General features: G+C 51.7%; 3 protein-coding genes across 3 annotated transcripts in view; 1 reads left to right on the plus strand and 2 right to left on the minus strand.

Moving 5' to 3' along the window:
• LOC142259334 (uncharacterized) overlaps positions 1-27,889 on the minus strand; it is a 527,893-nt gene that overhangs the window by 281,469 nt on the left and 218,535 nt on the right. The window lies entirely within an intron of this gene.
• LOC142303543 (uncharacterized) overlaps positions 1-27,889 on the minus strand; it is a 257,138-nt gene that overhangs the window by 118,648 nt on the left and 110,601 nt on the right. The gene's annotated exons all lie outside the window — the stretch shown is intronic.
• Positions 22,769-27,889, plus strand: part of LOC142257106 (uncharacterized) — a 37,577-nt gene continuing 32,456 nt past the window's right edge. Inside the window, exon 1 of the mRNA XM_075329193.1 lies at positions 22,769-22,819. The gene's annotated coding sequence lies outside the window, so the exon portion shown is untranslated. The remainder of the gene's footprint in view (positions 22,820-27,889) is intronic.

The following is a 27,889-nucleotide window of genomic DNA, read 5'->3' on the forward strand; positions in this document are numbered from 1 at the left end:
AGGCTAGAATGAGGCGCACGGCATCTGTGTTCAATGGCAAGGAAATCCAGCTTTTCCCGGATCTTTCTCGCATCACACTCCAGAAAAGGCGGCACCTCAAACCCCTCCTCACGAGCCTGAAGGAGCACCAGGTTCCATACCGCTGGGGTTACCCGTTTGCACTAACAGCGCGCAGAGGGGGTAAATCGGCGACCCTTCGCACTCCAGCAGATACCACTCTGTTCTGTGAAGCACTGGACATTCCAGCGGTCTGTATCCCAGATTGGGACTTGCAAAGGTTGGAAGGTCCGCCCCCTCCCGTGTGGTCCAAGGTGAGGGGTGGAGGGCGTGGGGCTTTGGGGGGGAGAGGAGGTAGGGGCCGCGGGTCGCTCCCCTCCCCGGCTCGCCGTTGAGGACACTCCTTAACCTGGTTGGTGCCTATTTCTTATACCCTCTGAGTTCCAGTGGCTGAGCATGCTTTGTGATACTGTGACTCTCTCTACAGCAAGCCTCTGACTGTCCAATGTGTCATCTGCGGCCCTTTGGGTCTGTTGAGCTGCATAAGGGGGGGGGGGGCTGTAGCCACAATGATGCCGTGGGGGGTAGGGGGGTTGGCGGGAGCCCGGTCCCCTTACTTGGAGTTAGTGGTTGAGGTTTTTTGTTTTTTTTTTTTTTCTCCCTTGTTTCCTTTAGGCACGGGCCCGTGCCCACTGGACTGACCCCCGTGGGAGGGCTACTGGGGAGTGAGGTGGGTGGCTCTCTCAGCCCAGACGGGTTGGGGAACCTCCCTCTAGGTCTCTCCCTTCCGGGTTTACCCCCCGGGAATCTATGCCTAAGGTTTATGCATTTTGGTTAATGTTCTTAATTCATGTTCATTTCTATGTTTGTCCTTGTCTTCCCCCCTCCCCGATGTTTTTTCCTTATGTGTCCTTTCAGGTACCACCCCTTCTAGAGTCCCTGGGAGCTGCGGCCCTTTGTCGTATGGACCGTCTCCTCTGGCCGGCTTCACAGGGGAAGTCATGCCCCCGACGGTATAGGTGTGCGTGTGCCATTAGCTTTTTCTTACTTCTAAGTTTTAGATATGACCCGCATTATCTCTCTTAACGTAAAAGGTCTGAATTCACCCCGTAAGAGGAAATTGCTGCTACAGGAACTGAAAACATCAGGTGCAGACATAGCCTTTATCCAAGAAACACATTTTGTGGAATCAAACACTTTCAAATTTGCATCCCACCGCTTTCCCATCCATTACTCGGCTTACTCGGGCTCCAAGAGGGGGGGAGTTGCTATTTTAATATCCTCCAGTTGTCCTCTACAAATTACGGGTTCTCACTGCGATCCAGAGGGTAGATATGTGATTCTGGAGGGCCAACTGGGGGGATCCCCGCACATACTGGCCAACATTTATGCACCTAATGAAGGGCAGATACGCTTTCTTAAGAAAATACTCGATCTGATAGGCGGACTGGCACCGGCCTCTACGGTGTTGGGGGGAGACTTTAACATCCCCTTTTCGGAGGTGGCCGACAGACTCTCTGTGGGTGGACACCCTCCATCGGGTGCTTTGAAAAATTTGTCCCGGGACTTTCGTAGGCTCATTAGATCAGGCGCTTTATACGACGCTTGGAGGGTGGACCACCCGGGAGAGAAGGCCTTTTCCTTCTACTCGCATCCGCATCAGACGCACACCAGAATAGACTATTTTTTCATTGACTCACAGCTGCTGGGGCGTCTTGAGCGGGTGGAGATGGGATCCATTACGTGGTCAGACCATTCCCCACTCACAATGGACTTCAAGAAAGATGGTCCTCGACCTAGGCCTCAGCATTGGCGCCTTAATGAATCTCTGATCAAAAATCCCGACACTAGGGCCTTTTTAAATAAGCAACTGGTCGAATTCTTTCAGTTGAACACGGGCACGGTCACGTCGCCGGCAACACTCTGGGAAGCTCACAAGGCAGTGATGAGGGGACTATGCATTAGAGAGGGCGCCAGGGCTAAAAAGAATGCCACAAGTCAGCGGGACTCTATAACGGCCCATCTTAAGCTACAGGAGGGGAGACTGGCGGCTGCCCCATCACTGACTATTCTTAGGAGAGTCATCAGCCTTAGGGAAAAGTTGAGAGACTTGGCAATTGGCAGAGCAGAAAAATTGCTAACCTTTTCCAAACAAAGATACTATGAAAGGAGTAATAAGGCTCATACCTTACTCGCCAGGCAGCTTAAGGAGCGCGCTACATCCTCATGCCCTCAGGCTCTGCGCGACGAAAAGGGCATTATCCACTATCACCCCGCTTCAATAGCTGACATTTTTTTCAATTACTACAGCAAGCTTTATAACCTTCCGGTTCCCCCGGGCATGGCTTCGCGCGGGGCTGGGGCACTTGGGGACTATTTTTCGGCCCTTGAGCTCCCTTCACTGCCTTGCGGAGCAGCCGCGGCTTTGAATGAAGAGATTACTACAGAGGAACTGGAGCAAGTTCTGGAAGCCCTGCCTGGCGGGAAGTCACCAGGCCCGGACGGCTTTACTTATTTTTATTACAAGGTGTTTGCGGCGGAGCTCCTCCCACACATGGCCGCCTTGTTTAACTCTTTCCTTCAGGGTGACCCTATCCCTCCATCCATGCTACACTCCCATTTAATCCTCCTGCCCAAGCCACCCAGGGACCCATTGGACTGTGCTAATTATAGACCAATAGCCCTTTTGAACTCCGATTTGAAGATGTTCACCAAGCTCTTGGCGGCCAGGCTTAATCGATGGTTGCCCCAACTCGTGTATAAAGACCAGGTGGGTTTTGTCCCTTGCCGTCAGGGGGGTGACAACACCAGGAAGGTCATAGACCTGGTGGATGTGGCAAATCGGACGAAGCAACAGGCGTTGGTGTTGAGTCTAGATGCAGAGAAGGCTTTTGACCGCCTTGCGTGGCCTTTTCTCTTCAAGACACTGGAGGTCTTTGGGATCTCGGGTGGCTTTATGCGGGCCTTGAAGTCCCTGTATAGCGCTCCTACGGCCTCTATCAAACTCCCCCTCCACATCTCTAAGCCTTTTCTCATCTCCAATGGCACCAGGCAGGGGTGCCCCCTGTCCCCCCTCCTTTTTGTGCTATGCATAGAGCCCCTCGCGGCCTCGGTCAGGAGCAACGCAGACATCTCGGGGGTCCTGGTCAGGAATAAACCGTTTAAAATCTCGCTTTTTGCCGACGATTTGCTCATTACACTTACTAACATCCATGTGTCCCTTCCAATTTTAATGTGCACCTTGGGTAGGTACGGGAGCCTTTCGGGGTATAAGATCAATTCTAGCAAAACGGAGGCAATGCCCTTGAATCTCGACCCGGTGGCCCTGGATTACCTGCGTTTGAATTTTAAGTTTCGTTGGAAGACAGATGCGGTCAAGTACCTGGGGGTTAACCTCACATCTACTTATGATTCCCTCTATAACCTTAACTTCCCCCCCCTTTTCCGAGAGCTGAGAAATCTTTTGAGCAAGTGGTTGCCCCTCCCTCTTTCGTGGATGGGGCGCATTGCGGCGGTTAAAATGAGCTTGCTCCCAAAATTATTATATTTCTTTGAAACCCTCCCAGTTAAGGTACCAATAAAGGAGCTGAAGTCCCTTCAGGCGGCTATCCTTAGATTTATTTGGTGTAACAAACGTCATAGGGTGGCCAGGGAGGTGTTGATGGCTCGGAGAAACAGGGGGGGGCTTTCTGTCCCGGACATCCTAAAATACTATTGGGCGGCCCATCTTAGGAGGATCCCCTGTTGGGTGTCCCTTTGGGCATACAACAGGTGGACTGAGATTGAAAAACTTTGGCTGGCGCCTATACATCCAAACACGCTCCTGTGGCCCCCGGCCCGGTGTGATTCGCCCCCCCCTCTTCTTGGACCGATGCAGTTCACTAGGGACCTCTGGGCATTTTGCATTAGAAGATTTCCTTTGGCATCCCCCTGCTCCCCTCTGGTGTCCTTCATATACCAACCCTTGCTCCCAAGCAGTCTGGAGTCGGACATGGTGCACCCCTGGCTCAAGGCAGGTCTATTAAGATTTGCAGACATTATAGATGGAAGTACAATGCAGATCCATTCCTTTGAGTACCTTAGAGATAAATTCTCTCTCTCTAATCGAGAGTTTTTCCAATATCTGCAGATCAGAGACTTGGCTGGCTCCTTGTTTGGCAGGGCAGGGGCCTCGATTCCCACAGATTTTGAGAAAATTTGCAGAAGGGGCACTGATACTAAGGGACTAATTTCGGAAATTTACATTTTGCTTTCTGAGTCACGGGAGGGGCCCGAGGGGTCTTTTCCATACATGCGGAAATGGGAGTCTCTATTGGGAAGGCGGATACTTCCTCAGGAATGGGCAGCAATCTGGGGAAACGCCGCCAAGACGTCAATATGCACACTATATAAGGAAAATATCTATAAAATTTTGCTATTTTGGTACCACACTCCAGATTTCCTTCATGGCATAGACCCCTCCATACCGGCTTGTTGCTGGAGATGCGGGGGAGGCAGGGGCACCATTCTGCACATATTCTGGTCCTGTCCAGGGATAGTCCCCTTCTGGGAGCGGGTTAGAGGGTTGATCCATAAAGTACTATATATAGAGGTTGATCTTGATCCCCTTATCTATGTTCTGGGTCTTGGGAATGGGGGATTGGGAAAAACGGCCTCTAAGCTTTTGTCCCACATCCTTACGGCGGCCAGATGCTTAATTGCAAAGAATTGGAGGCAGCCAGGGACACCCTCACTCCAGAGCCTCAAGTATAGATTACTGGACGTTAGACGCATGGAACATCTCACGGCACTATTGCATGACACAGTTGACCGTTTCCAGGCCGTGTGGGCACCATGGGACTACTTTGCGGGACAGGAGGATCTGTGAGACTGAGGCCTATGGGTCCTATGGAAGGAGCATGGACTCTTGAAACCCTTCCCTCTTCCCTCCTATTTCTCCTCTCCCCTCCTAACCCTCCTCACCTGTCCTGTCATTGTTTGTCTAGGTTCGATAAGAATTCTGAATTTTATGTTTTATTTTATGTATGAAAAACGTAAATTGAAAATCTCAATAAAAATTCAAAGTTTAAAAAAAAAACCACAGTTTATCAATAACATTAACATTAACAGCTCTATCTACCCCAGCGTGGGGTATCTTCAGGGGGGGAAAACTGCACCTCCTTGTAAGGGGTCCGTCCACCCCTTACATTCCTCCCCTCTTTTTGCCTCAGCCTCCCGGCAAGGCTCGCACCTATAAAACAACATCTTAGCAGCAAGGCAATCTCTTTAATACAATTTTAAAACCTTCATGTGAAAACAACAACCACTGAGCACACAAGTCCTGCGCCCGGAGTCCCTCCAAGGGAGCTCCCGGTCTTTGTAGGCAAGTTGCCCGGAGGCCTTCAGCAGGCACTCCCGGTCTTTGCTGGTCTTCTGCCCGGAGGCTTTCACAGCACTCCCGGTCTTGGTAGGCAGGAGCACAAACAATAAAGTCTTCCTTAACATCACGGAGGGAGTCCTCGCACAGTCCGGCATCAGGCTCCTTCCGGGCTCGGTAACTTAAACATGGTTACAACCTATAAAACTTCACCGGTTCTTCAACACTACCGGTTCTTAGCAGAGATATGTCCCCCACCTCCGGTCACTGAGATTCACACGGGGTGATAAGCTCGTAGCCATTCGGCCCGCTGGGCCTTCACATAATCGGAGAGTGACTGACCTGGCAAGCGGCGCAGCCTCCGGAACGGTTCATAGTTAACCGGTGTCTCCGATTCTTCTGGCTCCGGCTTTGGCCCCTCGGTTCCCGGCGGAGGTGACGGGGTAGCTGGACGGGACGGCTGTGGACTTCCGACGACGACCACCGGGTGTGTCACCATACTTTGACGAATTGCCAATACCGCCGGCGTTTCCTTTTCCGGCTCAGCTATCGGTCCAGTAGTGACTTCTGGCGACACCGCCAGCGTGTGTCTCGGCCGGCATGTCTCAGCCAGCACCGGTCTCTGTTGTGTACGTCTCCGGTACTGACACTCTTCCCATTCAATCTCTTGCTGCCACTGTGCGGCCTCTTGTGCAGTGGGCATCCGGGTCACTCCTATGGCAAATAGGCCCCGGCATCCCACTTCTCTCCGGAATTTCACTTTTTCTCCCGGGTACAGGGTGTGCAAACGTTGGGGCAAGCCCTCAGTGTCCAGGTTAACCCGGTTATAGAAAAAATGGTCCCCGGTCTCTTCGTCCTCTATGAACCCATTGCCCTCCGCCTGATTGAATTTGACCACGGTGCCAACGGTGCACTGCCGATCAAACTCGTCGCTAAGGGGACCGGCCATCATCTCACGGGCCACGGTCTCGGCCAGTAACCTTTCTTGTACCGGGTCTGTTTCAGGTGGCGGGGACTGTCGTCGGGTCAGGGGCGTCGGTTTAACCGGCTCCCAGAAGAATCCCCACTCATCTTCTTCTAACTCCCGGGCATGTTGCTCTCCCGGGGCCGGAACTTCTGTGGGGGCTGGAGGACCCACCTTGTCTGGTGTAACCACCTCCGGACTCTGGAGAGGTGTTCCCAGCATTTCGCTTCCCGGCTGTAGTTGCGTCTTGTAGGTGGCCCGGACTTCAGTGGATGTTTCACCGGTCACGGCGTCCCATGAAGTGACCCACGTTACTTTTGCGGGCCACTCCGGACCTCCTGGCACAGCCGGTAGTTTAATAGTAAGGGCTTCCTCGGCTGCAGTCTGCCTCGGGCGTCCTCTCCCCAGGCTGGTTGCCACCAGCGCGCCCGCTGCAGCTCGCTGCTTCATCTGAGTCTCCATCTCACTTAAGGTCAGTTGTTGAGTTGGCGTCTCTTGCAGCTCTTCCTGTAATGGCGCCAGGGACGGTGGAGATGCTGGGGAAGGTGGAGGCGGGCCTTCTTTTCCCGCTCTTGTATACACTCCACCCCCAGTCTCGCACATCAAATCGACCCAGCACAGGCAACACCTCTTTTTCTTTGTAACGCCGCCATCTTCACATGTCTTCAGCAACATCTTGGGGCCAGCACCTCCCCTCTTTGGGCGGCGCACTCTGTACTTCTTTTTCTTCGCCGGCCAGCTCAGGGTTCTTCGCTTGGCGCCAATTCTTCGCGCGCTCGCTGTACTCATGAAGACGGCGGCCATCTTACCGCCGTCTTGTGCCTGGTCCAACGCCTTAGGCACCACTTGGTCTTCACATTCGGGGACCGGAAACCCCTGCAGATAATCCGGATCCTGCCGACTACGCCACATGTAACGGGGTGCCGGGGGTGCCTCGGGGGTTGTAGTCGTGGCCCCTTTTTCTATCAGGCTTACCCCCGGCTCCGCCGTCACTTTTGGGACAGGAGATTGCTTGGTGGGGCAGAGTGTGGTGGTACAGAAAACGCTGTCAGATGTATAAAGACTTTGCAGACGAAGATCAGTTGAATCAGAAGGCATGTTTATTGCACACATCTTCACAACAGTGGCAACAATCAGTTAGCGTCGTTTCACAACTTCTGCTGGGGGGGAAAACCTCTTCTTGTCATCTCCTCTCGTGGGGATGTGCCCGGCTACTCTACTTCACCTGGGCTCCCACTCCGGCTACCGCAGACTTGACCCACCCAACTCTGTTTCACCATAGAGGACACTTTCTCTTTCCCTTTTCTTCGTTAGCTGTTCACCTGGCTCCCACACCCTGCCCCCGCTGCTCCTTCTCTCCTGTCCCGGACTCGACTGCCTCAAACTCAAACTTTTTCTCTACCACACTTTCTCTCCCTCCCCCTGCTGCTGCCGACTCCTCCTTTCTCCTGCACTGTTTCTATGGGGACAGCCGTCCCACCCGGCCTCTGGGGGGGAAACCCACTGACACAGTAAAAACACAGTTTATCAATAACATTAACAGCTCTAACTACCCCAGCGTGGGGTATCTTCAGGGGGAAAACTGCACCTCCTTGTAAGGGGTCCGTCCACCCCTTACACACGTGTAAGGGGTGGGCAGACCCCTTACAAGGAGGTGCAGTTTCCCCCTGAAGATACCTCACTCTGGGGTAGTTACTAGAGATGAGCGAACCGGTCGCGGTTCGGCTCGAGGTCGGTTCGCCAAACGGGGGTCCCGTTCGAGTTCGGTTCGTCGAACGTTCGACGAACCGAACTCGAACCAATAGGCTATAATGGGAGGCAATCACAAACACATAAAAATGCATTATAAATGTACACAAACAGTTAATAAACATTGCCATAACACTTACCGGTCCTCGCGATCCCTTCTGCACTCTGTCTCCTGCCGCTATTCCATCCGATGATCGCTGAATCCTCCCGGTGACAGCACTGCCAGCAGAGATGCAGGACCTATCGTGACGTCAAAATAGCCATGTGACCAGTCACATGGCTATTATCTCATTGGCTACAGACTGCTCACATGACTATGACGCGTCATGTAGGACCTGCGAGTGCATCTCTCCGGTACACGGTGCACATATGTGTATCGCCGTGTACCGGCGACATGCTCTAGCACACGGACCGGCGACATGCTCTAGCACACGGTCGACTCCCCGTTCCGTTAGAGACCGGCTGACACAGCCGGTCATTAACGGAGATCACCGTTGCCATAGCAACGCAGTTAGCGGTGACGTCACCGCTAACCGCGGCTCCGAGAGCACCGTTGCTATGGTAACGCGTCTGTCAGCGTTACCGCTGTTACCGCTGACAGCCAGCACTGATCACTCACGGAGTGAAGGCTGCACGCTGCTTCCCGATTGTAGTGAGGACTGTAGTGAGGATGAGGTTCCCCAGCCCCAAGTGATGGGCTGGTGCACCTCATCCTCACTACAATCGTCACTACTACTACACTAGTGAGGATTGTAGTGAGGATAAGGTTCTCCAGCCCCAAGTGATGGGCTGGTGCACCTCATCCTCACTACAATCGTCACTACTACTACACTAGAAAGAAAGAAGACAGAAGAGCAGGATCGTGGAGGGCTGACAGGGGGTAATAAAGATGGAGTCTCTAATGTGTCTGTGTATTTATTTCTATTAAAGTATTTTTTCTCTGTGTGGTGTTTTTTTTAACCCTTTATTGGAGATTCTTAATGGCCGGGTCAAACGTGCCTGACATTAAGAATCTCTGGCTTAATACTGGCTAGTAAAACAAAGCCAGTATTAACTCATGATTACCCAACAAGCCACCCGGCTCCAGGGCTGTTGGAAGAGTTGGATACAACTATACAACTATGAGAGCGCCATTTTCTGGGACGGCTGCGGACTGAAATCCGCAGCAGAGGCGCCCAGAAACCTCAGGCTAACCTGTGCTGCGGATTCCAATCCCCAGCTGCCTAGTTGTACCCGGCTGGACACAAAAATGGGGCGAAGCCCACGTCATTTGTTTTTTAATTATTTCATGAAATAAGTGAAATAATTAAAAAAAAAACGGGCTTCCCTATATTTTTGGTTCCCAGCCGGGTACAAATAGGCAACTGGGGGTTGGAGGCAGCCCGTGGCTGCCTGCTGTACCTGGCTAGCATACAAAAATATGGCGAAGCCCACGTCATTTTTTTGGTGGGCAAAAAAATTCTGCATACAGTCCTGGATGGAGTATGCTGAGCCTTGTAGTTCTGCAGCTGCTGTCTGCTCTTCTCCATACAGACAGACAGCAGCTGCAGAACTACAAGGCTCAGCATACTCCATCCAGGACTGTATGCAGAAGTTTTTTGCCCCCCTGAAAAAATTATGTGGGCTTCGCCATATTTTTGTATGCTAGCCAGGTACAGCAGGCAGGTACGGCTGCCCCCAACCCCCCAGTTGCCTATTTGTACCCGGCTGGGAACCAAAAATAAAGGGAAGCCCTTTTTTTATTATTTCATGAATTTCATGAAATAATTAGAAAACAAATGACGTAGGCTTCGCCCCATTTTTGTGTCCAGCCAGGTACAACTAGGCAGCTGGGGATTGGAATCCGCAGCACAGGTTGGCCTGAGCTTTCTGGGCCCCACTGCTGCGAATTGCAGTCTGCAGCCGCCTCAGAAAATGGCATTTTCATAGAAGCGCCATCTTCTGGCGCTGTATCCAACTCTTCCAGCACCTGCCTGCTATACCTGGCTAGCATACAAAAATATGGCGAAGCTCACGTCCTTTTTTTGTAGTTTATTGGCAAAAAAAATAACAAATGCTTCCCTGGATTTTCCATTGCCAGTGAAGGTAACACCAAGCAGTGGGGGTTAGCAGCCAGTAGCTGCTTGGATTACCCTTAGCTAGCAATACAAAAAATGCAGCGGGAGCCCATATATATTTTTTTTAATTATTTATTTAAATAACTAAAATTAAAATGGCTTCCCTGTATTTTGATTGCTGGACATCACAGTGCTGTAAATATAAATCTTTAAAAAAATGACGTAGCGCTCCGCGGTATTTTTGATTCTCAGCGCAGATAAAGCAGACAGCTATGGGTTGCCACCCCCATCTGCCTGCCGTTACCTTGGTTGGCAATCAAAATAACAGGGAAGCCCATTAATTTTTTCTATTTAAAAAATAGTTAAAAAAAAAAAAGACGTTGGGTCCCCCCATTTTTGATAGCCAGCTAGGGTAAAGCAGACGGCTGTAGCCTGAAAACCACAGCTGGCAGCTTTACCGTGGTTGGGGATCCAATGTGGAGGTCCCCTCAGGCTCTTTTTTATAATTATTTTATAAATATTAATAATTACACAATAAAAGTAGGGTCCCCCCCAAATTGGATCACCAGCCAAGGTAAAGCGGACAGCTGTGGTCTGATATTCTCAGGGTGGGAAGGTCCATAGTTATTGGGCCTTCACAGCCTAAAAATAGCAGGCCGCAGGCACCCCAGACGTGGCGCATCCACTAGATGCGCCAATCCTGGCGCTTCACCCCAGTTCATCCCGTGCCCTGGTGCAGTGGCAAACGGGGTAATAAATCGGGTTGATACTAGCTGTAAAGTAACCTGAGATCAAGCCCAGCAGTTTGTGATGTCATGGCATCTATTAGATACTCAACATCATAAACTGTCAGTACTAACAAAAAAAAAAAATCGACAAAAGAAATTTATTTGAAAAAACAGTCCCCAAAACATTTCCTCTTTCACCAATTTATTGTAAGAAAAAAAATAAAGGGGTCCCACGACGACTCTGGACCGTCTAGAATATGGGGGGAGACACTCAGGGAACGTATCCCCCATTTTCTAGGAGTGCGGACCCTTCATGTGAGGAGTGTGGGTGCAATGAATCTGCACTCACTCTTCTCGGGTCCACAGCAGCAGAGTCCATGTCGTAATGGTTGCTACCAAAGCTGCAATGCCCTGCTCATGAGGTAAGGGCATGCCTAATCAGGAGAACTACTGTAGAGGAATCTGTGCTCACTGGTATATAGGTGCTCAGAGGTAATAATAGATAAAATTAGTGAGTAACCTCGGCACTCTAAATCTCCCAGACTAAGTCAGTAAGTCACAACGGATAGTAATGCAAAATCACTCTTTATTGGTCCGTATTAAGAAAAAAAAATTTTCATAAGCATATATGTTTTTGTCCAAAACAAGTTACAAATGACGTTTCGGCCTGAGCCTTCGTCAGATTGGACTTATCTGCATATAATCATGAAAAATGACAATAATCAGTATCACATAAGAGTGAGAGAACAATAACATAAACTCAAACAATGTAGAGGTACAATTGGGATGCAGCAAAAAAATTGCAACACAGCAAGAAATGAAACACATGATACAAATGTCATAATACAGTACAAGGACAATATAGTAATGACAAATATGGGGTCAGAGTAGGCTTAGACAGCTCTGGTACGAAAGAGATGTCAATCATAAAGTAACATGTGCAGTAGGTGTAGAGCTACAGTATGCATGGCAGAGCTAATGGGTAGACCGACCATAGAAAAAGAACGGAGAAAAAGTGGAGAAAAAGTGGAGAAAAAATGGAGAAAAAAATGGAGAAAAAGTGGAGAAAAAGTGGAGAAAAAATGGAGAAGAAGTGGAGAAAAAGTGGAGAAAAAGTGGAGAAAAAGTGGAGAAAAAATGGAGAAAAAAAATGGAGAAAAAGTGGAGAAAAAGTGGAAAAAAAAAGTGGAGAAAAAGTGGAGAAAAAATGGAGAAAAAGTGGAGAAAAATGGTGAATAAATGGAGAAAAAAATGGAGAAAAAGTGGAGAAGAATGGAGAAAAAGTGGAGAAAAAGTGGAGAAAAAGTGGAGAAAAAATGGAGAAAAAGTGGAGAAAAAGTGGAGAAAAAGTGGAGAAAAAATGGAGAAAAAAAATGGAGAAAAAGTGGAGAAGAAGTGGAGAATAAGTGGAGAATAAGTGGAGAATAAGTGGAGAATAAGTGGAGAAAAAATGGAGAAAAAATGGAGAATAAGTGGAGAAAAAATGGAGAAAAAAAATGGAGAAAAAGTGGACAAAAAGTGGAGAAAAAGTGGAGAAAAAAATGGAGAAAAAGTGGAGAAAAAGTGGAGAAAAAAAATGGAGAAAAAGTGGAGAAAAAGTGGAGAAAAAGTGGAGAAAAAGTGGAGAAAAAGTGGAGAAAAAAATGGAGTAAAAGTGGAGAAGTGGAGAAAAAGTGAAGAAAAAGTGGAGAAAAAGTGGAGATAAAGTGGAGAAAAAGTGGAGAAAAAGTGGAGAAAAAGTGGAGAAAAAATGGAGAAAAAAATGGAGAAAAAGTGGAGAAAAAGTGGAGAAAAAATGGAGAAGAAGTGGAGAAAAAGTGGAGAAAAAGTGGAGAAAAAGTGGAGAAAAAGTGGAGAAAAAATGGAGAAAAAAAATGGAGAAAAAGTGGAGAAAAAGTGGAAAAAAAAAGTGGAGAAAAAGTGGAGAAAAAAATGGAGAAAAAGTGGAGAAAAAGTGGAGAATAAATGGAGAAAAAAATGGAGAAAAAGTGGAGAAGAATGGAGAAAAAGTGGAGAAAAAGTGGAGAAAAAGTGGAGAAAAAATGGAGAAAAAGTGGAGAAAAAGTGGAGAAAAAGTGGAGAAAAAATGGAGAAAAAAAATGGAGAAAAAGTGGAGAATAAGTGGAGAATAAGTGGAGAATAAGTGGAGAATAAGTGGAGAATAAGTGGAGAAAAAATGGAGAAAAAATGGAGAATAAGTGGAGAAAAAATGGAGAAAAAAAATGGAGAAAAAGTGGACAAAAAGTGGAGAAAAAGTGGAGAAAAAAATGGAGAAAAAGTGGAGAAAAAGTGGAGAAAAAAATGGAGAAAAAGTGGAGAAAAAGTGGAGAAAAAGTGGAGAAAAAGTGGAGAAAAAGTGGAGAAAAAATGGAGAAAAAGTGGAGAAAAAGTGGAGAAAAAAATGGAGTAAAAGTGGAGAAGTGGAGAAAAAGTGAAGAAAAAGTGGAGAAAAAGTGGAGATAAAGTGGAGAAAAAGTGGAGAAAAAGTGGAGAAAAAGTGGAGAAAAAATGGAGAAAAAGTGGAGAAAAAATGAAGAAAAAGTGGAGAAAAAGTGGAGAAAAAATGGAGAAAAGGTGGAGAAAAAGTGGAGAAAAAAAGTGGAGAAAAAATGGAGAAAAAAATGGAGAAAAAGTGGAGAAAAAGTGGAGAATAAGTGGAGAATAAGTGGAGAATAAGTGGAGAAAAAATGGAGAATAAGCGGAGAAAAAATGGAGAAAAAAATGGAGAAAAAGTGGAGAAAAAAGTGGAGAAAAAAGTGGAGAAAAAGTGGAGAAAAAGTGGAGAAAAAGTGGAGAAAAAGTGGAGCACCCTTTGGTGCCTTTCATGTGGCACTAAGGGGTGCTTAGCTTTGTATTTAGCCAAAAAAATGAAAAAAAAAATGACGTAGGGTTCCCCCTAGTTTTGTAGCCAGCTAGGGTAAAGCAGACGGCTGCAGCCTGCAGACCACAGCTGGCAACCTCACCTTGGCTGGTAATCCAAAACTGAGGGCACCCCACGCTGTTATTTTAAATTAAATAAATAATTTAAAAAAAAAACACGTAGGGGTCCCCCAAAATTGGATCACCAGCCAAGGTAAAGCAGACAGCTGGGGCCTGATATTCTCAGACTAGGGAGGTCCATGGTTATTGGACTCTCCCCAGCCTAAAAATAGCAGGCCGCAGCCGCCCCAGAAGTGGCGCATCCATTAGATGCGCCAATCCTGGTGCTTCGCCCCAGCTCATCCCGCGCCCTGGTGCGGTGGCAAACGGGGTAATATATGGGGTTAATACCAGATGTGTAATGTCACCTGGCATCAAGCCCTGGGGTTGGTGAGGTCAGGCGTCTATCAGATACCCGACATCACCAACCCAGTCAGTAATAAAAAAAAATAGACGACAACCACATTTTTATTTGAAAAAACACTCCCCAAAACATTCCCTCTTTAACCAATTTATTAGAATGAAAAACAAATCCAGGTCTGGTGTAATCCAAGGGGTTGCCATGACGATCCACACTGTCCCAGTCAATGAAGAGCAGGATGTTCCCCATTGGCTGGGAGAGCAGTGCAGTGACCTGAGCTAACATCAATGGGTCAGCCCAGGTCACTGCAGGGGGGTGACAAGTGCTGCTGTCAGCGAGGTACATTACCTGCGCTGATCTCCCGCACACTGACAGCCCCTGTCACTGAGTTCAATGACCGGCGCCTTCACACCAAGTATCGCGAGAGGCCCGTGACGTCACCGCTAGTCAGTCTCGGGTCGGAAGCGAGAGAAGGTGATGTGACAAGCGGCGGCGGCCATGGAGGACAGTGACAGCGCTGAGGTCGGGATGGCGGGACTTCATCACCGCAGGTAAGCCGAGCGGGACCATATGTGTGTGTGTGTGTGTGTGTATATGTATGTATGTGTACATGCCGCGGGCAGGAGAGGGCGGAGCGAGCTGAGCGGGGAAGTGTGGGCTTCCTGCATGTAACTAGGATAAACATCGGGTTACTAACCAAAGCGCTTTGGTTGGATACCCGATGTTTATCTTGGTTACCAGCTTCTGGCAGGCTGCCAGCGATGGCTCCTGCACACTGTAGCTGTAAAAAGCCCTGCTTTTTGCTGCTAGAACCGTTCTCGAACGTATCTAGAACTATCGAGCTTTTGCAAAAAGCTCGAGTTCTAGTTCGATCTCGAACAGCCCCCAAAATCACTCGAGCTTAGAACTGGAGAACCTCGAACCGCGAACCGCGCTCAACTCTAGTAGTTACTGTTGATGTTATTAATAAACATGTTTTTACTGTGCAGTGGGTTTTCCCCTAGAGCCCAGGTGGGACGGCTGTCCCCATAGAAACAGGGCAGGAGAGAGGAGGAGCCGGCAGCTTAGAGAGAGAAGTGTGTGTGTGTTGAAGTCAGTTGATTCTGGGATGGGGGAGAAGGAACAGCCAGGGGCAAAGTGTGGAGCTGAGTGGGCAGAATGAAAGAAAGAAAGAAGGGAAGAAGAGAAAAAGTGTCCTCAAGGGTGAAGCAGCATTGGTGTGGTTCCAGTCTGTGTTAGCCAGAGTGGGAGCCTAGGTGAAGTGGAGTAGTCGGGCACATCCCCACTAGAGGAGACAACAAGGAAAGATTTCCCCGGACAGGAATTGTGACCGTGCGCTACAAAATCCGTGCATTGAGCTGTCTGTGAAACTCTGTGCAATAAAGATGTCGTCTGGTTTATCTGATCCCTGCCTGAAGAGTCTTCCTGCGGCTGAAAGTATGCTCTTTTACACCACACTCTGCCCCACAGAACAATCCCCTGTCCCAATAGTGATGGCGGAGCCGGGGGTTGGCCTGATAGAAAATAGGAATTACTACTTACCGGTAATGATGTTTCCAGGAGCCAACATGACAGCACGGTAGGAGTTGCTCCTTTGACCTTTACAGGGACAGGAAAACGCAAGAGTTTAAAAGCTCCTCCCCATCCCCCTTTCCTCAGTGATTTTTAAAGTACCACACCAGGATGGGAGATAACACCATTTTATTAATGCAGAACGTACAACCATACAAAACACACACAACGGGAGGGAAATAAGAGTGCTGTCATGTTGGCTCCTGGAAACATCATTACCGGTAAGTAGTAATTCCTATTTTCCAGGACGCCACATGACAGCACGGTAGGAGAATGCCAAAGTAATCCCTAAGAGGGTGGGATCACAGCCTGTAGAACCTTCCTACCGAACAATGTTTGATGCTCAGTGAGAAGATCTAGTTGATAGTGCTTACAAAACGTGTGGGGACCAGACCACGTTGCTGTACGGCATATTTGTTCTAGGGACACCCCCGCCCTTTCCGCCCAAGAAGTAGACAGAGCCCTGGTGGAGTGAGCCCTAAGGAGAGTGGGGGGTTCGCGACCCGCGAACTGGTAGGTATCAGAAATAGTAGACCTAACCCACCGAGACAGAGTTGTCTTAGACACCGTCTTCCCTCGGTTTTTTCCCGCAAATTGCACAAAAAGGGTTGAATCTATCCGCCAGCTCCGGGTAGCTTCCAAATAGGCCAGCACCGCTCTTCTGACATCCAGAAATCGAAGGTAATCATCTGTGCGGGTGGAAGAATCGGAACAGACTGCTGGTAAGACCACTTCTTGTTCTAGATTAGACACAGACACCACCTTAGGTCGGAATGTGGGATCCAGCTTCAAAACAATTCTGTCGGGCAGGATCTGTAGGTACGGAGGACGAATGGATAATGCTTGCAGTTCGCCTATCCTCTTTGCGGTGGTAATGGCCACTAAAAAAGCTGTTTTGAAGGACAATTGCTGAATGGAGACCTCTTCCAGAGGCTCGAACGGACCCTCGCAGAGCCCCTTAAGCACCAGACCCAGATCCCATGGAGGAACCGTGGATCTAATAGTAGGCCGCAATCTTTGAAGTCCTTTAACAAAACGGACAATCCAAGGATGAGAAGCGAGGGTAGTATCGAAGAAGACACTGAGCGCCGAGATCTGGACTTTAATCGTACTGGGTTTCAGGCCCTGATGGAAGCCTTCCTGAAGAAAATCAAGAATCCGAGGAATATCCGGTCGGGCACTGTCTCTTGGTTCTTCACCGAGAAAGGCACAAAATTTAGCCCAGATCCGTCGATAAATCGTTTGGGTAACCGGCTTCCTACTGGCTTGCAGTGTAGTAATAACCGCTGTAGACAAACCCTTATTCTTCAAGAACCGCCCTTCAGGATCCAAGCTGAGAGATGAAGATTGCGAAGATTGTGGTGGAACACTGGACCCTGGCTGAGTAGATCCTCCCTCAGGGGAAGGAGAACGGGCTTGTCCACTGCCATGTTGTTCAGGAGCGAGAACCAGCTCCTTCTCGGCCAAAATGGAACAATAAGGATGACCGTGGCCCTGTCCTGACGGATCTTCTGAAGGACTCTGGATATCAATGGAAGGGGAGGAAAGGCATATGCCAGTTCCATGACCCAAGGTTGAGACAGCGCATCCACTGCTGCCGGACGGTCGTGGGGATTGAGAGAGAAGAAGTTCTCGCACTTCGAGTTGGCCCTGGACGCGAACAGATCCCAATGAGGCGTCCCCCACCGGGCGATTAGCGACTGGAACACTTCGTTGTGGAGACACCAACCTGCGGGGTCGATCCGGTGTCTGCTGAGATAATCCGCCAGACAATTGTCCGATCCCTTCAGGTGCACAGCCGAAATGGACAGAACGGAGGTCTCTGCCCAGCGGAATATGAGGTGCGCTAGTGATTGCAACTGATGATGTCTCGGGCCTCCCTGGTGTCTGAGGAACGCGACCGTTGTCACATTGTCCGAGAGGATACGGACATGTCGATGAAGGAACAAGTGCTGTTTGCTGATGAGGGCCTGCCAGACTGCGTTCAACTCCCTGTAGTTGGAAGAGCAGGCCATCAACCGGTGTGGCCATATCCCCTGGAAAGAGACCTTTCCCACGTGTGCCCCCCAGCCTGTCTGGCTGGCGTCGGTAATGAGCGTAACTGCCGGCGAGCAGTCCCAATGAACTCCTACCGATAAATGTTTTTCGTTTGTCCACCATCGCAGAACGTGCCGGAGCCGGACTGGAAGGACAATTTTCTGGTTCAAGGTGTGACGGCTGGTCAGCGAGCAGTAGCGACCCCCTGGTTTGGAAAGGATCAGCTGTTGAAGCGGTCTTGAATGGAACTGGCTCCACCGGACACATGGGATACATGACGTCATCAGACCCAACACCCTCATAGCCTCCCGGATAGTGCATTTCTCTTGACTTTGGAAGGCCCTTATCTTGTGTTGAAGTGATCTTATCTTTGATGCCGGTAAAAATGACATTCTCACATCCGAGTCCAGAAGTATGCCGAGGAAAATTTTTCTGGATTCTGCTAGTAAATTTGATTTGTGAATGTTCACCATCCACCCCAGACTCTGGAGGTGAAACAGAGCGAGCTCCACCTGGTGGGACAATTCTCTTGGGTTGGCTGCAATGAGGAGGAGATCGTCCAGGTAAGGAACGACGGTGACCCCCAATGTTCTGAGGTGGGCCACTACCTCTGCCATAACCTTTGTGAAGGTTCGGGGAGCGGATGATAGGCCAAAGGGAAGACACCGGAACTGGTAGTGATAGATTACGCCCTGTTTTTTCAAAGCAAACCTCAGGAACTTTTGACTGGTCGAGTGTATAGCGATGTGATAATATGCGCTTGACAAATCTATTGTGGCCATAACTGCATGCAGACCGATGAGTGGGATAGCCGATTTGATTGATTCCATACGGAATTTTTTGTAGCGAACATATCGATTTAGGGGTTTGAGATTGATAATTGTGCGCACATCTCCCGACTGTTTTAGGATGGTAAAGAGACTGGAGTAGTGGCCCCTGAAGTGTTCCTGACGAGGAACCAGACTTATTGCTCGGATATGTAACAGATTTTGAACTTCGGACCATAGCTGGTAGGACGAGTCTGGGGAGCGGATCTGTGTGAGAAGAAATCTGTCGGGGGGCACCCGAGAGAATTCTATCATGAGACCTCCTGATACCACCTGGAGAACCCAAGGATTGGACGTGATACGTGTCCACTCTGCTTGAAACTCCACCAGACGGCCTCCCACCCTGGCGTCAAGACCGATTGAGGTTCTTTCTAGTGTCAAAGGAGGGATTCCTCTCCTTCCCTCCTTTATAATAACTCCATCTACCTGTTTTACCCCTACTTTTGTAGTCAGGATTCCTAAAGGGACGAAACCGACGGGTAGGAGGACCCCGACGAGACCTTTCCTCAGGAAATCCCCCTTTCTTATCAGACGCTTTTTCTAGGATCTCGTCAAGAGCGTGACCAAACACTCTCACACCTGAAAAAGGAATAGCACATAATTTGTTTTTAGAGGCACAATCCCCTGACCACGTTTTTAACCAAATGGCCCTACGGGCAGCATTAGTCAATGCTTCATTTCTAGCCGAAAATCGAATTGATTCCGCTGAAGCATCTGCCATAAACCCTGTGGCAAGTTTCAGGAGGGATATAGTTTCATGGACCGACTCCATGGGAGCCCTATCCACCAACTGGGATTCTAGGTCATCCAACCACCTGGACATGGAGCGGGCCACAGACGTAGCTGCAATGTTAGTCTTAATAGTGGTGGCTGCAGCTTCCCATGCCCTTTTTAGAAGGTTATCTGCCTTTCTGTCCATTGGGTCTTTCAACCCGGATGAGTCCTCAAAAGGGATAGCAGTCTTTCTAGCTACCTTAGCCACTGGGACATCGATTTTAGGCACCTCTTCCCAGTCCTTAATATCATTTGGCTCAAATGGTAGGCGAGTCCTAAATTCCCTGGGAATTACTAATTTTTTCTCAGCCTCCTGCCATTCCTCCATTATCATCGCTCTGACATGAGAATTGACGGGGAACACTCGATGACGTTGTGACCTAAGTCCACCAAACATTTCATCCTGGACAGATCTCGGTTTCTCCTGCTCCTCCACCATCATGGTCTTTCTGACAGCTCGAAGCAGTTCATCCGTATCACAGGAGGAAAAGAGATACCTACGGCCCTCCTCCGGAGCCGGACCTGCCGTCTCCTCTTCTAACTGAGACTCAGAGTCATAAGAAATCTCTCCCTCCTCTGAAGAGAATTCTATGATCTGACGTTGACGTTTGTGAGGCATGTCTCGACATTCCTGCAGGGATGATGTACTGGCAATGACTGACTGCACTTCCTCTCGTATCATAGTCCTCATGTCTGTTAGCAGGGAAGTTTGTTCACTGGAGACTAAAGGCTACTTTACACACTGCGATATCGGTCCCGATATCGCTAGTGTGCGTACCCGCCCCCATCTGTTGCGCGACACGGGCATATCGCTGCCCGTGGCGCACAACATCGCCCAGAGCCGTCACACATACTTACCTGTCCGGCGACGTCGCTGTGACCGGCGAACCGCCTCCTTTCTAAGGGGGCGGTCCGTGCGGCGTCACAGCGACGTCACTGAACCGCCGCCCAATCGCAGCGGAGGGGCGGAGATGAGCGGGACGTAACATCCCGCCCACCTCCTTCCTTCCGCATAGCGGCCGGGAGGCAGGTAGGGAGACGTTCCTCGCTCCTGCGGCGTCACACGCAGCGATGTGTGATGCCGCAGGAACGAGGAACAACCTCGTTACTGCTGAAGTAACGATAATTGGGAATGGACCCCCGTGTCGCCGATTAGCGATTTTTCACTGTTTTGCAACGATGCAAAATCGCTAATCGATGTCACACGCAACGGCATCGCTAATGCGGCCGGATGTGCGTCACGAATTCCGTGACCCCAACGACTCCGCATTAGCGATGTCGTAGCGTGTAAAGCCCGCTTAAGTCTGGTATGCAAGGGTCACATAACTGTTTCGTACAGGATTCTGACAGCTGTAAATGGCAGACTGCACATTTTTTTGTCCTGACAAATTTTCTCTGGGCTTTCCTAGGAATAGTGCTGGTGCGCGTGGCAGATTCCTAAAAAATAAAGGGGGACTGAATCAGTGACTCCCCTTACCATCCCTGGTCCTAACCCAGGTACGCCTGCACTCACATGACCCTGGGATTCTGCAGGGGCTCCAGCATCTGACCGATCATCCTCCATGACGGGTGGAATACAGAGAATACAGAGCCGTCCCCCGGTACCCCGGATTTATTACCTGGTTCTGCGACGTCAGGGTCCATTCCCGCCTTCAGTGCTCTGTTCCAGAACACCTGCTGCCTCCCAGGTCACCGCCAAATTCCGAACCCGGAAATGCGGTGATCTCTGCACGGCGCATGCGTCAGCGTGCGAGTCACGCTGGAACGCAAGGCCTGCGCAGACCTGGAAGTGCCCCATGGCCGGCAGCAAACAGCGGTCTGCCGAGAGCCCTCACCTGAGGGAAGCGGCATGGATACCGGGAGTCTCGCTCCACCGGTCGGCTGAGGGACCTCTGCAACAGAAGTGTCGGCCAGGGGCTGCTTGACCGGCAGGAAGGAGAGAGCAAGCCCCCCCGATCCGCCTGGACCCCATACCTCCGACGGTAAGACTTGCGTCCGTCCTGTACAGGGACAGGAAAAACACTGAGGAAAGGGGGATGGGGAGGAGCTTTTAAACTCTTGCGTTTTCCTGTCCCTGTAAAGGTCAAAGGAGCAACTCCTACCGTGCTGTCATGTGGCGTCCTGGAAAAAGGGGCCACGACTACAATCCCCGAGGAACCCCTGGCCCTCCGTTACATGTGGCGTAGTCGGCAGGATCCGGATTATTGGCGAAGGGTCCCGATTCAATGGTGGGAAGAAGAAGTGGTGCCTAAGGCGTTGGACCGGGCACAAGATGGCGGCAAGATGGCCGCCGTCTTCATGAACACAGTGAGAGCACGAAGAATTGGTGCCAAAAGAAGAGCCTGGGGCTGGCCGGTGAAGAAAAAGAAGTGCGGAGTGCGCCGCTCAAAGAGGGGAGGTGCTGGCCCCAGGATGCTGATGAAGATATGTGAAGTGGGCGGCGTTACAGAAAAAAAGAAGAGCCGCCTCGGGCGGGTCGATTTGATGTGCGAGACTGGGGGTGGAGTGTATCCAAGAGCGGGAAAAGAAGGCCCGCCTCCACCTTCTCCAGAATCTCCACTGTCCCCGGCGCCATTACAGGAAGGTCTGCAAGAGATCGGATGGGAAGAGTGTCAGTACCGGAGGCGTATCCAGCAGAGACCGGCTGGCTGAGATTTCCCGGCCGAGAAACACGCTGGTGGTGTCGCCAGAAGTCATGACAGGACTGAGTGCTGACCCAGACAAGGGGACACCGGCGGTGTTAGCGATCCACCAGAGTATGGTCACACACCCGGTGATCATCGTGGGTAGTCCCCGTCCGTCCCGTTCAGCGACCCCGTCACCCCCGTCGGGGGTTGAAGAGGCAAAACCGGAGACAGAAGCGCCAGAACCACCCGTCAACTACGAACCGTTCCGGAGGCTGCACCGCTTGCCAGGTCAGTCCCTTTCCGATTATGTGAGGGCTCAGCGGGCCGAATGGCAGCGCGCTTACCATCCCGAGTGACCCGTAATGACCGGAGGTAATGGACATGTTCGTGTTGAATACCGGCATTGTTAAAGAGCCGGAGAAGTTCCACAGTTTGCAACCATGTTTAAGCTACCGAGCCCGGAAAGAGTTTGATGCTGGACTGAGCCAGGGGCTCCCTCCGTGTTGTTAAGGAAGACTTTGTTGTTTGTACTCCTACCTTCAAAGACCGGGAGTGCTGTGAAAGCCCCGAGGCACCCCGTTACACACGCATTACACACACTAGTAAAATCAATAATTTATTCAGAAAAAGCATCGCACTTGCGTTGCACTCGGACCTAACGTGAACTAAAATCAGACGAGTTTTTTTCAGCCCAGTCGGACCGATTTTACTCGCATAGATTTGTTTCCAGCCTTACACACACTGAGCAGAGCCCCCTGCAGCAGCAGCCCCTGATCATGTGACTGATCACATGACAATGACATCACACAGGTCCTGTGAGCAGCACAGGAGATGCCAACTCTGAGGTGAAGGTCAGTGCATGTTCTCCTCACCCCGCACTACACATGGGGGAGAGAGTGCAAAAGACCCCCGCACTACACATGGGGGAGAGAGTGCAAAAGACCCCGCACTACACATGAGGGAGAGAGAGCGACAGACCCCGCACTACACATGGAGGAGAGAGAACGACAGACCCCGCACTACACATGAGGGAGAGAGTGCGACAGACCCCACACTATACATGGGGGAGAGAGAGCGACAGACCCCGCACTACACATGAGGGAGAGAGAACGACAGACCCCGCACTACACATGAGGGAGAGAGAGCGACAGACCCCACACTATACATGGGGGAGAGAGAGCGACAGACCCCGCACTACACATGAGGGAGAGAGAGCGACAGACCCCGCACTACACATGAGAGAGAGAGCGACAGACCCCGCACTACACATGAGGGAGAGAGAGCGACAGACCCCGCACTACACATAGGGGGAGAGAGAGCGACAGACCCCGCACTACACATGAGGGAGAGAGAGCGACAGACCCTGCACTACACATGAGGGAGAGAGAGCGACAGACCCCGCACTACACATGAGGGAGAGAGCGACAGACCCCGCACTACACATGGGGGAGAGAGAGCGACAGACCCCACACTACACATGAGGGAGAGATAGCGACATACCCCGCACTACACATGAGGGAGAGAGAGCGACAGACCCCGCACTACACATGAGGGAGAGAGAGCGACAGACCCCGCACTACACATGGGGGGAGAGAGAGCGACAGACCCCGCACTACACATGAGGGAGAGAGAGCGACAGACCCCGCACTACACATGAGGGAGAGAGAGCGACAGACCCTGCACTACACATGAGGGAGAGAGAGCGACAGACCCCGCACTACACATGAGGGAGAGAGCGACAGACCCCGCACTACACATGGGGGAGAGAGAGCGACAGACCCCGCACTACACATGAGGGAGAGAGAGCGACAGACCCCACACTACACATGAGGGGGAGAGAGCGACAGACCCCGCACTACACATGAGGGAGAGATAGCGACATACCCCGCACTACACATGAGGGAGAGAGAGCGACAGACCCCGCACTACACATGAGGGAGAGAGAGCGACAGACCCCGCACTACACATGGGGGGAGAGAGAGCGACAGACCCCGCACTACACATGAGGGAGAGAGAGCGACAGACCCCGCACTACACATGGGGGGAGAGAGAGCGACAGACCCCGCACTACACATGAGGGAGAGAGAGAGCGACAGACCCCGCACTACACATGAGGGAGAGAGAGCGACAGACCCCGCACTACACATGAGGGAGAGAGCGACAGACCCCGCACTACACATGGGGGAGAGAGAGCGACAGACCCCACACTACACATGAGGGAGAGAGAGCGACAGACCCCGCACTACACATGAGGGAGAGAGAGCGCGACAGACCCCGCACTACACATGAGGGAGAGAGAGCGACAGACCCCGCACTACACATGAGGGAGAGAGAGCGCGACAGACCCCGCACTACACATGAGGGAGAGAGAGCGACAGACCCCGCACTACACATAAGGGAGAGAGCGACAGACCCCGCACTACACATGAGGGAGAGAGAGCGACAGACCCCGCACTACACATGAGGGAGAGAGAGACAGACCCCGCACTACACATGGGGGAGAGAGAGCGACAGACCCCACACTACACATGAGGGAGAGATAGCGACATACCCCGCACTACACATGAGGGAGAGAGAGCGACAGACCCCGCACTACACATGAGGGAGAGAGAGCGACAGACCCCGCACTACACATGGGGGGAGAGAGAGCGACAGACCCCGCACTACACATGAGGGAGAGAGAGCGACAGACCCCGCACTACACATGAGGGAGAGAGAGCGACAGACCCTGCACTACACATGAGGGAGAGAGAGCGACAGACCCCGCACTACACATGAGGGAGAGAGCGACAGACCCCGCACTACACATGGGGGAGAGAGAGCGACAGACCCCACACTACACATGAGGGAGAGATAGCGACATACCCCGCACTACACATGAGGGAGAGAGAGCGACAGACCCCGCACTACACATGAGGGAGAGAGAGCGACAGACCCCGCACTACACATGGGGGGAGAGAGAGCGACAGACCCCGCACTACACATGAGGGAGAGAGAGCGACAGACCCCGCACTACACATGGGGGGAGAGAGAGCGACAGACCCCGCACTACACATGAGGGAGAGAGAGAGCGACAGACCCCGCACTACACATGAGGGAGAGAGAGCGACAGACCCCGCACTACACATGAGGGAGAGAGCGACAGACCCCGCACTACACATGGGGGAGAGAGAGCGACAGACCCCACACTACACATGAGGGAGAGAGAGCGACAGACCCCGCACTACACATGAGGGAGAGAGAGCGCGACAGACCCCGCACTACACATGAGGGAGAGAGAGCGACAGACCCCGCACTACACATGAGGGAGAGAGAGCGCGACAGACCCCGCACTACACATGAGGGAGAGAGAGCGACAGACCCCGCACTACACATAAGGGAGAGAGCGACAGACCCCGCACTACACATGAGGGAGAGAGAGCGACAGACCCCGCACTACACATAAGGGAGAGAGCGACAGACCCCGCACTACACATGGGGGAGAGAGAGCGACAGACCCCGCACTACACATGAGGGAGAGAGAGCGACAGACCCCGCACTACACATGGAGGAGAGAGAGAGAGCGACAGACCCCGCACTACACATGGAGGAGAGAGAGCGACAGACCCCGTACTACACATGGGGGGAGAGAGAGCGACAGACCCCGCACTACACATGGGGGAGAGAGAGAGCGACAGACCCCGCACTACACATGGAGGAGAGAGAGCGACAGACCCCGCACTACACATGAGGGAGAGAGAGCGACAGACCCCGCACTACACATGAGGGAGAGAGCGACAGACCCCGCACTACACATGGGGGAGAGAGAGCGACAGACCCCACACTACACATGAGGGAGAGAGAGCGACAGACCCCGCACTACACATGAGGGAGAGAGAGCGACAGACCCCACACTACACATGAGGGAGAGAGAGCGACAGACCCTGCACTACACATGAGGGAGAGAGAGCGACAGACCCCGCACTACACATGAGGGAGAGAGAGCGACAGACCCTGCACTACACATGAGGGAGAGAGAGCGACAGACCCCGCACTACACATGAGGGAGAGAGCGACAGACCCCGCACTACACATGGGGGAGAGAGAGCGACAGACCCCACACTACACATGAGGGAGAGATAGCGACATACCCCGCACTACACATGAGGGAGAGAGAGCGACAGACCCCGCACTACACATGAGGGAGAGAGAGCGACAGACCCCGCACTACACATGGGGGGAGAGAGAGCGACAGACCCCGCACTACACATGAGGGAGAGAGAGCGACAGACCCCGCACTACACATGGGGGGAGAGAGAGCGACAGACCCCGCACTACACATGAGGGAGAGAGAGAGCGACAGACCCCGCACTACACATGAGGGAGAGAGAGCGACAGACCCCGCACTACACATGAGGGAGAGAGCGACAGACCCCGCACTACACATGGGGGAGAGAGAGCGACAGACCCCACACTACACATGAGGGAGAGAGAGCGACAGACCCCGCACTACACATGAGGGAGAGAGAGCGCGACAGACCCCGCACTACACATGAGGGAGAGAGAGCGACAGACCCCGCACTACACATGAGGGAGAGAGAGCGCGACAGACCCCGCACTACACATGAGGGAGAGAGAGCGACAGACCCCGCACTACACATAAGGGAGAGAGCGACAGACCCCGCACTACACATGAGGGAGAGAGAGCGACAGACCCCGCACTACACATAAGGGAGAGAGCGACAGACCCCGCACTACACATGGGGGAGAGAGAGCGACAGACCCCGCACTACACATGAGGGAGAGAGAGCGACAGACCCCGCACTACACATGGAGGAGAGAGAGAGAGCGACAGACCCCGCACTACACATGGAGGAGAGAGAGCGACAGACCCCGCACTACACATGGGGGGAGAGAGAGCGACAGACCCCGCACTACACATGGGGGAGAGAGAGAGCGACAGACCCCGCACTACACATGGAGGAGAGAGAGCGACAGACCCCGCACTACACATGAGGGAGAGAGAGCGACAGACCCCGCACTACACATGAGGGAGAGAGCGACAGACCCCGCACTACACATGGGGGAGAGAGAGCGACAGACCCCACACTACACATGAGGGAGAGAGAGCGACAGACCCCGCACTACACATGAGGGAGAGAGCGCGACAGACCCCGCACTACACATGAGGGAGAGAGAGCGACAGACCCCGCACTACACATGAGGGAGAGAGAGCGACAGACCCCGCACTACACATGAGGGAGAGAGAGCGACAGACCCCGCACTACACATGAGGGAGAGAGAGCGACAGACCCCGCACTACACATGAGGGAGAGAGAGCGACATACCCCGCACTACATATGAGGGAGAGAGAGCGACAGACCCCGCACTACACATGAGGGAGAGAGAGCGAAAGACCCCGCACTACACATGGAGAAGAGAGAGCGACAGACCCCGCACTACACATGAGGGAGAGAGAGCGACAGACCGCGCACTACACATGAGGGAGAGAGAGCGACAGACCCCGCACTACACATGAGGGAGAGAGAGCGACAGACCCCGCACTACACATGGAGGAGAGAGAGCGACAGACCCCGCACTACACATGGGGAGAGAGAGCGACAGACCCCGCACTACACATGGAGGAGAGAGAGCGACAGACCCCGCACTACACATGAGGGAGAGAGAGCGACAGACCCCGCACTACACATGAGGGAGAGAGCGACAGACCCCGCACTACACATGAGGGAGAGAGCGACAGACCCCGCACTACACATGAGAGAGAGAGAGCGACAGACCCCGCACTACACATGAGGGAGAGAGAGCGACAGACCCCGCACTACACATGAGGGAGAGAGAGCGACAGACCCCGCACTACACATGGAGGAGAGAGAGCGACAGACCCCGCACTACACATGAGGGAGAGAGAGAGCGACAGACCC

The sequence above is a fragment of the Anomaloglossus baeobatrachus genome, chromosome 1 (genome assembly GCF_048569485.1).
Source record: "Anomaloglossus baeobatrachus isolate aAnoBae1 chromosome 1, aAnoBae1.hap1, whole genome shotgun sequence".
NCBI lineage: Eukaryota > Metazoa > Chordata > Amphibia > Anura > Aromobatidae > Anomaloglossus > Anomaloglossus baeobatrachus.